Source organism: Triturus cristatus, chromosome 7 (assembly GCF_964204655.1).
Source record: "Triturus cristatus chromosome 7, aTriCri1.1, whole genome shotgun sequence".
Lineage (NCBI taxonomy): Eukaryota > Metazoa > Chordata > Amphibia > Caudata > Salamandridae > Triturus > Triturus cristatus.
In genome coordinates this window covers 628,016,627-628,026,435 of record NC_140590.1, presented here as the reverse complement: position 1 = coordinate 628,026,435, position 9,809 = coordinate 628,016,627, and the positions used below count along the sequence as shown (strand labels likewise).

The 9,809-nt window shown below is 43.6% G+C and overlaps 1 non-coding gene across 1 annotated transcript; it reads right to left on the bottom strand.

The window, feature by feature from the left end:
* Positions 1-465: 465 nt before the first annotated feature.
* Positions 466-601, bottom strand: LOC146810245 (small nucleolar RNA SNORA50). Its single transcript, XR_014967098.1, has one exon. It is a non-coding gene; the product is annotated as a small nucleolar RNA SNORA50 (small nucleolar RNA).
* Positions 602-9,809: the final 9,208 nt, after the last annotated feature.

Sequence of the window (9,809 nt, the reverse complement as noted above, 5' to 3'; positions counted from 1 at the left end):
AGTAAGGAATAGTTTGATTGTAATCTTCTGGAGGAAGAAACCAATAGGCATAAGCACACTGACCACCACTGCTCCAGAAAACTGATACTCAGTGCGCGACTCTGAAACAAGCAGTGACAGGCAGGAGAAACTAAGGGAAAAGCAGTGATATGGCGATCTATGGACTGGGCAAGCACCAGGAGGTGCAAGAGTAAGCAGTGACAGAAGAGGGCTGGGCTAGAGTTCTGGCAGTTAACCCTGCACAGTGCACATTTCTTTGTGACTCACCCCAAAAAGTATTAGCATCGGATGTGAGTGGAACAGTTGTGCACATAACATGTTCTGAACTCGAATGGGGGTACACTTAGGTACCAATGATTTAGGGCACACCTCCGGTTCCCTTATCTACCCACGATCAAGTTGCAACACAGCTTAATCTAAAGTAGCTCCCTAAAGCATTTCACTCTTCTTTTACTAAGCCACAACACATGTAACTTGTTCTTAAAAGAACTACTTGGGTTTGGTCCAAGAAGCTCCAGTTATAAACAAGGTATTACTCTTGCACTGTTGCTTGGCCAGTGAAGCCATTGTTTGGGTTACCACCGGTTCAAAGACAGTGCATGTCAAAAGCCATCAAAATAACTAACAGAAATTGAACGAACCACCCCCCACAAAACACAACAGACATTCAATTGTCAAGAACAATCTTTTATTGAAGACAATTTGTGCTTCTATTGCAGTTTGTGTCCATATAGCACGTCCAGCGATGTAGTTTCATCTAAAAGAAAAAAGGGGAGAAAAAAACAACAACGGTTTGAGCCCTCAATGGTGCAACAGTTGACATTGGTTTTATTTTAAATATGCCTGTCGTGGCACGTCAGAACTTAAAGGCAGCTTCATGTATATCAGAAGTCTAACACGTATTAAAGTCATCATTTCGTGCCAACAGTTAAACCCACCACACAGCTTAAACAAGAATGTAAATAGTCATCATAGTAAGTTTCTACACAACCTTCACCCACTTAAACCGTATTAGGATTGTGCATAAAGAACTTTATTTGCATGAAAATTATGGGGGGGGGGCAATGATGCAGCCTACACTGACGGGAGTTATGCAACAACGCTGGGACTGCCTGCAAATACATGCACCCTTGTTTAACTGAAAGAGAAAGTAGCTCTAGACACTGTTAAAAAGGACAGCACTTGCGCCATGGTGGACAAACGCATAAAAATCAGTTAACACTGCACGCTCTGACTAAACACAAGCAAGGAAATAAGAGCTACGATAAAGCCAACCAATTGTGCGCCTAAATCCCCCTAAAAGGAAACAAAATGTCTCGCAAGCCGAGCGTGCTGTCCAAGGTGAGACCCAAGAAAAAGAGGGAGTAGAAAGCTATTGCATAACTACATAAGGACAACTCTACATTGAGAATGCCAGTTAATTCAAGCATCCCACCTACTTTCATGAAAAGGCTGAAGGTTCCGCGTCTTTTAATTAGGTGTTCTGCAGAGTCCACACTTAAAGCCTTAATCTCTCCCCACAGTTACTTCTGCCGTCAAGCTACTGACATGCTGCGGGAGGTGGTGTGCCGGTCCCATACACATAGGAAGAAATTGCCCCATCAAAGATGGCCGCCCTCGCGTGTCTGCTATTCCTGGGAAGCAGACAAAAGATGGCAGCCGCTGCAGCACTGTACTAGCTTAACCCCATTTATCCTAACGGAGGCGGAAGTTCTTCAGTAAATGCCTTAAAGAGATCACCCTCTAAAATGCCATGATGTCGCACGTACCCACAAGTGGAGCTGTATGCCTGGCTGTTTACAGGCCAAACACCCGATGCGCAAAAATAGGACAACGCGGATCAGCCCTAGGAAAAACACGCAAGCAATAAACTGGGGCGCCCCAAGAGCAATGGGTGGTGGTTAAGAGGGGCTGCACAGAGGGACCCCAACGATTACGACTGCGCCTCGTGCATATCGAGTATCCGGCCCGCTCAGCGAGGTAGCGAAACCTTGGAGCACCGCTCTGCAGCGTGCTAAAGGAAGTACACTATCAAGACCATTTACTACAAAAGGACCTGTCCCAGGTCCAAACGTTGGGCCCCACAAAACAAAAACCTTTACCCACCTGATGCATCGAGAAGATCCACGCCGCGTAAACTCGGCCGAAAGAGAAGCGAAACGTCACGCTGGCCGTTTACATACCCTCATCCTCCTCCCACAGTGACGTCACCGAAAGGGGCGGTCACACTGAGCTTTATGCTCCTACTTCTACAAGGTGCGCATACAAGGAAAACCGTACTGGTGTCGTGGGAAGCTGTGCTATTTTTTGGGTCGGGAAGCTGTGCTATTTTTTGGGTCAGCCGATTTTTGCCGTAAAGAGACGGAGTTGCAAACAGCTGACCAACAGCAGTTCAATGAGCTTAATTGCAGCAATGCAGTGCGCACTCGCCCGGAAATGATTGCAGCGCATTACGTGAGCAACAGTTATATAAGAACATTGGGGCATATCATGAAGGACGGCGTTAAAATTAGCGCCGCTTTAGCGGTAGAAAACTGCCGCTAAAGCGGCGGTAATGGGCTTGATAATATGCCGTAGAGAATTCCAATAGAAGCCCATGTTGACACCAGAACATGGGCTTCTAATGGAATTCTCTGCAGCATATTATCAAGCCCATTATCGCCGCTTTGATAATTTTAACGCCGTTCCTTGATAATATGCCCCATTTTTTTTCCCCATGCACGTAAATATTAAGAAATTTACACAAAACCACAAGATGTTGAGTCTAAACTGAGATTGGAACCTGGTGTCCCAGCTTCCAAGTCGACCGCTTTTGCCTGATAGGAGGATCAGTACTTGTTTTTGTTGACGTCTATAACGGAAAGTATATAGACACGCGCAGCGGTTCTACAGTATGCACTGCAGAGGCATTTAACAAGACAGAAGATACACTTCTGTGATTATCCACTTTTAAAATGTGATTTTTAGGTCTCGCCTGACCCAGCGCATGCGCTGGTCTGGCGAGACTTATTGAGAGGGCTCCAAAAAGTGCAACCAGGCCAGCCTAGAGCTACAGTGCATGTGCGCGGGCGCGCGCGCCATGCTTTACCGCGATTAATTTCACTTTCGCGGCCGCTTTGCATAGCCAATAGGTCTCGCTTTTGGGACCTTATAAGTATTTAGTTATGCAACTGTTGCATGGATAAACACTTATAAGGTCCCAAAGGCGAGACCTATTGGCTATGCCAATGCTTGTTATTACAAGACAGGAGGCTCCTATTATGCTCTTTGGTTACCCATAAAACCAAAGAGAACAAGCATTGGCATAGCCAATAGGTCTCTCCTTTGGGACCTTATAAGGGTTTAGCCATGCAATAGTTAGTGTTGTTGCACCAAGGATATTGTGCTGCATAACTAAATACTTTAAGGTCCCAAAAGCGAGACCTATTGGCTATGTCAATGCTTGTCTTTTAAAGAATGTTTGGCGGGACGAAGGGCCACAGCAAACTGAGCACTTTACATGTCCCTACATCCAGTCACTGCACAGTTAGGGACACTGGTGTTGGTACACACATCCCCATTTTCCCCTCCCCCGTGTACAAAAGAACAGGTGTCTAAAGACCCTCGTTCTTCTTTTATTTGGCGCTACCTTGACCTTCCCTCGGAGTCCTTCAGCCCAGGCCAGACAGCCCTACAATTACGGAACAGCTACAGAGGCAACCGGACTAAAGAAGAAGAGGATTCTGTTTTTCTTTATCTTTGAATGAAAGTAACTTTATTGGGACAAACAGGGGATTCTGACAAGTGACAATAAAACAGGAAAGAATCCCTTACATACTTGTGTAATGTCTCTGCTTTATCCCATAGAGAATGGGGAAGGGAACCTCCCAGCAGAGTAACACCATTACAGGGTGGTTAACACTTGCTTATATGTCCTGCATGTGAAAGCTGGGTCGATTTCCACAACAAATTTCCCCTACTTATGGATGGCCGCACCCCCTAAACGTAGTAGCATGGGACGTTGCCCGTCCTCTTATAGTGCTACGGCCGCAAAATAGGTCTCCAGACGCTCAATCCAATTCTTCTAATTCGCAGCTAGGGCTGATGGAGGGCCATCGATCACGAATGGCTCCAGCGCAGGAATTGAGGCCATGACGAGACAGACTAAGAACCGTCACTACGCGCACAGATCTGCGGCAAACTTATGCAAGCACACCCTTCCCATGGTGCAGCCGAAAGATGGACAGGTGTTGTATAGCACCACGGAGTGGTAGTCTGACCTACAAGTGCTGCAGATCAGAGCTTATAAATTCTCCCTACTTCCACGGACAGAGTAATTTCACAGTCATGCGCACATACACTCATCATACGCTGGTGGGGCCCATTACACCAACATTCATTCTATTACTCTATCCACACTGAATATAAGAGAAAATTCCTAAATCAATCTGCACCTAATTGGAGGTCAATGCAATCAAATTGAATTGTCTTGAATCATGATTTAAACAGTTAAACACATTTGAGATCTCAATAAAATAACAAAGAAATAACCACCCGACACTGAAATTCAAACAAGAATTATTTATCTAAATTAATTCATAAGGAAAGCCATTCAATTACAAAATCATTATTCTCATATTTACCTATTCTGGCTAAATGTCGTACTCTAAGTTAGGACAGGTCTCTCAGTAAAGAATCAAAGTCTCTTGAGTCGCCGTCCTCTCAGTCAGCATCGATCCTCTTGAGCATAAGTTCAGGAAGAAGTGGCCCCAGACCCTCTCTAGTCTAGAAATATTTATACTAAAATTTGCATACTAAAAATTACAAACAAACTCTAAACGTCCGTTGAGCAGAGCGAGCAGGAAAGGATGTTAGCTTGCAACATTTAGAAAAATCTTCACTCTCGGATATCTCAAAAATAAAAACACGGAAAAAGGAAGTCACAACTAGATTTGCAACATCCATGGATGCTCTTCTCCGGAATTATATCACTCGCAGTGAAGCCACCACAAGTTTATCAAAAAATGTTCATTTGTAACAAAGGTTCTCCTCCAAGGATATTTGGCGACCATCCCAGAGTTGTCTTCTTTTCATAACTTTTAGCTCAGACAGAGGCCGAGGTCATATTCAACCATATTCAGCGAGGCCTCTCTTCATATTCCATCTACTCAAATGCAGGCTGTAGATGTCGGCCATTTTCTCAACAGGCCAAAACGGACAACTTAATTAAAAGAAACACAAAACAGCGTTACTATATTGTATTGATTATACAGTATTAATTCCCACTAATACCCTTATGTGTATGTATTTATCTAGCCATTTGCAACATAAAGAAGCATTAAAACATATTATTTTAAAGCGCAAACACATAACAAATAGCACATTAGCCACACTTATTTAATTAATTCGCTCACCAACTTAGTTCACTTATTAATTAAGCCATGCAATTGCATTCCCACTTATAATTCTTTCATTAGTAAGGTTGATTAATAAAAAACTCGACAAAATTTAGTACTTACTAATTAATCATTAGTAATTTTAATTATGATGTACAAAAATATAGACTGAAGTTTGAGTTTAAATAGAAAACCCTGCTCCAGCAATCCCCCCTTTGGTGATATATCATCACCACAAAAATCCAACCCAAAAATGTATTTTCCCATTTTAGGAAGAATTCAAATGTCTTTTTGCTTTTACATTAAACTCCAGTTTCTCTTTCATCATCTCTTTTTGTTTCTAAGTACATACTCTCCCTAAATTCTTCTAATTCAATTTCTTGTGGCTCTCTTTTTGACCTCTTTTGTCTCTTTTCAGTATTTTCTCTTATTATTTTCTTTTTACTTCTCCTGTATCTACAACATAAACACCCTAATCTAAGAATCAATAAAGCAACAATCACACATGTCAATGGAACTAATATCTTACCAAAAATGGTACTACCTATCTTAGCTATAAAATTCTTAACAGAAATCATCTTATTAGCCATTTTAGTCCAGATACTTTCAGCTTCCAGTGGTACTAATTCTTCATGCAAATTGATTGATTGATTGATGTACTTATAGAGCACAGCTATCACCCTACGGGCATCTTGGCGCTTGCATTGGGAACCCGTCCTGGTTTTTCCCTGTAAGATAACCCGTACTGGGCATCCCCAAGGTGAAAGCCAGGCATCCCGCCGCGGGGGGCCGTTGTGGAGATTAAGCAGGCTTGTTGCCCAGAGCTGCATAGTGTGAACTCGTGCTTAGAGTGGGCACCGAAGCGAGAATTATCGAGTCCGTGGACAATTGGGCTCTGGACCCTGCCGCGTCGGGAATCGAACCCAGGTCCCGGGTCTGATCTCTGCTTCAGGGTATGCCTCCTCTAACCAGTGAGCTACACTTCTCCAGCAATATTTTTGATATAGACCTTTAGATCTTTGCTTTCATCAGGAATGTAAGTGCAACAATGTTGAACTTTCAGCATTCCACAGACTCCACCCTCTTTTGCCAATAGAATATCAAGGGCAAGTCGATTTTGCATAGACATGGCGCGTAAGGCAACCATCTCTGTATTTACCAATAGAAACCCTCCAGCGGTGCTTGTCGATAAGCGATCCACCACTGTTGACAGCTTCCGAATTCCATATGCATTTAGTGAAATTCCCACTGCTGGTATCAAAGCTCCAAAAATATCTCCTACAATTTCTGTCCAAGTTTCTCTTTTAAAGCGTGTTAGTAAATTAATTTGTTCTGCATCTTCTATTCTATCCATATGAAAAATCTTTGGAAAGACCAGGCCAACATAACATGTGCCATACCAATGGTCAGGCAACCTGTAATAAGCCCTTTTCCCACAAATATAATACACTCCTGGGAAAACTGGATCTTCTCCTCCTTTAAATCCCCATCCCGTTGCAATAAAGTATGTATCATGGCACTCACTAGTCCCAACAAAATAATTATCATATTGGGATTTCCTTCTGGTAATGCATAGTTTACCCTTCTGTGGTGCATCTAAAGCCAAAGTTGGACTGACCCCATTTTTCAACTCCTTTCCCATCTCAATGTCCCACACTGTCTCACTCATTTTATATCCTCCTGCCTTTTCATGCATGCTCATTCTCCTTTTCTCTACCATGTCTAGGAAAGCTTTTTCCTCTTCCTTTAAACTACAAGTTAAATTGTTTCTAAAAATGTAATCTAATGTTAACTCTTCTGTTTCAATAAAAATCTCACCAAAAATGTTAGCTTCTTTAGCAGGATTCAGTTTTTTATTCATAGGCAATTGCCCAAAAATGTTATCCTTATTAGACATCTCATAATCCATTTTCCCTAACAAATAAAAAATACTACTCAACACACTACATGAAATCCCATACGTAGCTGGGAGATGATGATAAGTAACTCCCTCTGAAACGGATGCAGGCAACTGCATACAGACGTAGCAATCCCTTACCTCCATTGTCTTTACATATTCATACAATAATTTTGAAAAAACATTACTAGAAAAATCATTAATTGACCTATCCTTGTGTATGTATATATTACTAATTCTAGTTGGTACTACTTTTTGTGAACTCTTCCCTATGTTAGTCATATTCTCAGTATGTAATCCCAAAGTGTCTATTGTAACTCTAAAAGTAACTAATAAAGCAAGCACACTCCATAGTAGCATTAATAGTCCTGTACAGCAGCAGAACATTCTGCACCATCTTTTCAAGAAGATACATCTACTTTGATTATTTTCTGTGTTAGCCATCTTATTACTTTGGCAGTGTCTTTTGACTTAGCCGCTACTACTCCACTACTGAATCTCTAGAACACTAGATCGCTAGAATCTGTTAATTTTTAGAACTCTTCTTTTTACTCTTCTCCAAGTGACTCCTTTAGTTCACTCAATTTGGATTTTCATCACTTTTCACTTCTTCTTCAGCAACATCAAATTGTATCAGATCCTGAACATCTGTCTCTTCTCCAATGTCAGACAAGATAACTTTCAGGATTCCAACAGTTTTCTCTTCCTCAACTACTCTCTGTAAGGTCCCCTCTGGATTTCCTTGACTCTCTGCCTCTTCTTCTTCTTCAGACAGTGCCACATACGTCCATTCTGGTGACCTATACTTCTGGTTGGGTTTTCTGATTCTTTTAATCTCCTCTGGTTCCTTTGATTCCTTTCGTTCTTCTTCTTTTGCTTGATTTTGACTTGACACCTCGTTCACCTGCTCAGCTTTCGATGAATTTACTCGTGTCAGTCGATATCTCAGCCTCTTTATTTTGTTAGGCCAAAGATCTCCTTTTAGACTTCTTTTCTGTTTCACTTCTCTATTGTTTCTTTCTCCAATCCAAGTTCTTTTTCTCAGAACTCGACCCTCTGGTATCTCATTCTCACTCTCATCCGATTCTGTCTCATTTGCCTCTTGTTCATTATTATTATTATTATTATTATTATTATTATTACTGAGTTTTATATCGCGCCTGGTTACCCTTGGGCATCCCCGCGCTCTTCCAGAGAAAAAGACACCATAACACAGAACAGCAGCATTAGGCAGGGAACAGGTGGGTCTTTAAAAGTTTTCGGAAACGTAAAGTACTCGTTTCAGAGCGAAGGAATAACGGAAGGGAATTCCACAGAGTTGGAACATTTATGGAAAATCTTCTGCCGCCGGTCCTGGCCTTCCTCACTCTCGCAACTTGCAGCAGATGTTGGTGATCCGAGCGCAAGGTACGAGGGGCCTTGTAGGGTTGAACCATCTCCCGTAGGATGGGTGGCCCTTTACCCTGCAGGATTTTGTGGGCCATGCAGAGTGCTTTAAAATTCACCCTCTCTCTGATAGGAAGCCAGTGAAGCACCTTAAGCGCCGGGCGGGCAGATTGACGCCTGGGAAGATCCGTCAGGAGCCTAGCAGCAGCATTTTGTACTTGCTGCAGTTTGTTTAAGGTTGTTTCTGGGGCCCCCAGAAACAGCGCATTGCTGAAATCCAACCGTGAGATGATGAGTCCCTGGATTACCAGCCTCCTCGAAGCCATCGGGAGAAGAGGTAAGATCTTCCGGGCAGCCCGGAGCAGACCAAAGCACACGCCTGCTGTTATTTTAGCGTGTGTCCTAAAAGAGAGGTCCTGCTCCAGCCACACCCCCAAGCTCTTAATCTCCTGTTTGGGGGTGGGTGCCACTCCCAGGCAGCTGGGCCAGCTGCTCGGTGAGAGGGAGGGAGGGGAGTTCCCCAGCATCATCAATTCGGTTTTCGAACCGTTAAGTTTGAGTGCTGAGCTGCACATCCACGTAAAGATCTGAGATAAACAGGTGTGCAGCCGGTCGGGTTGGTTTGCCGACTGGGGGAGCCCTACCACCAGCTGGGTATCATCAGCGTAGCTGATAATCTTGATACCCAGTGGCAGCACCACACTCTCCAGTGGGGCCATATAAATGTTAAACAATGTAGGGCTCAACGATGAGCCCTGTGGCACACCACACTGGAGACGGACAGATGTTGATTTCTCCTGGCCTTCCCAAACCTCAAACGTCCGGCCCTCCAAAAATGACGCGAACCATTTCAGGGCCATCCCGGAGACCCCCACCGCCGACAGCCGTTGGAGTAACACCTGGTGGTCTACGGTGTCAAATGCCGCACTAAGGTCCAGGAGGATCACTGCCACCGATCCCCCTGAATCCAAAATGCTCCTGGCATTCTCCACGACTGCGAGCAGGGCAGTGTCCGTCCCCTGACCAGGGCGAAAACCCGTTTGGGAATCACCCAGGAGGGAATTGGATTCCAAAAAACCCGATAGACGCCTGTTCACGAGTTTCTCCGCCACCTTGCTAATGCCGGGGAGCCGAGAGATGGGCCTAAAATT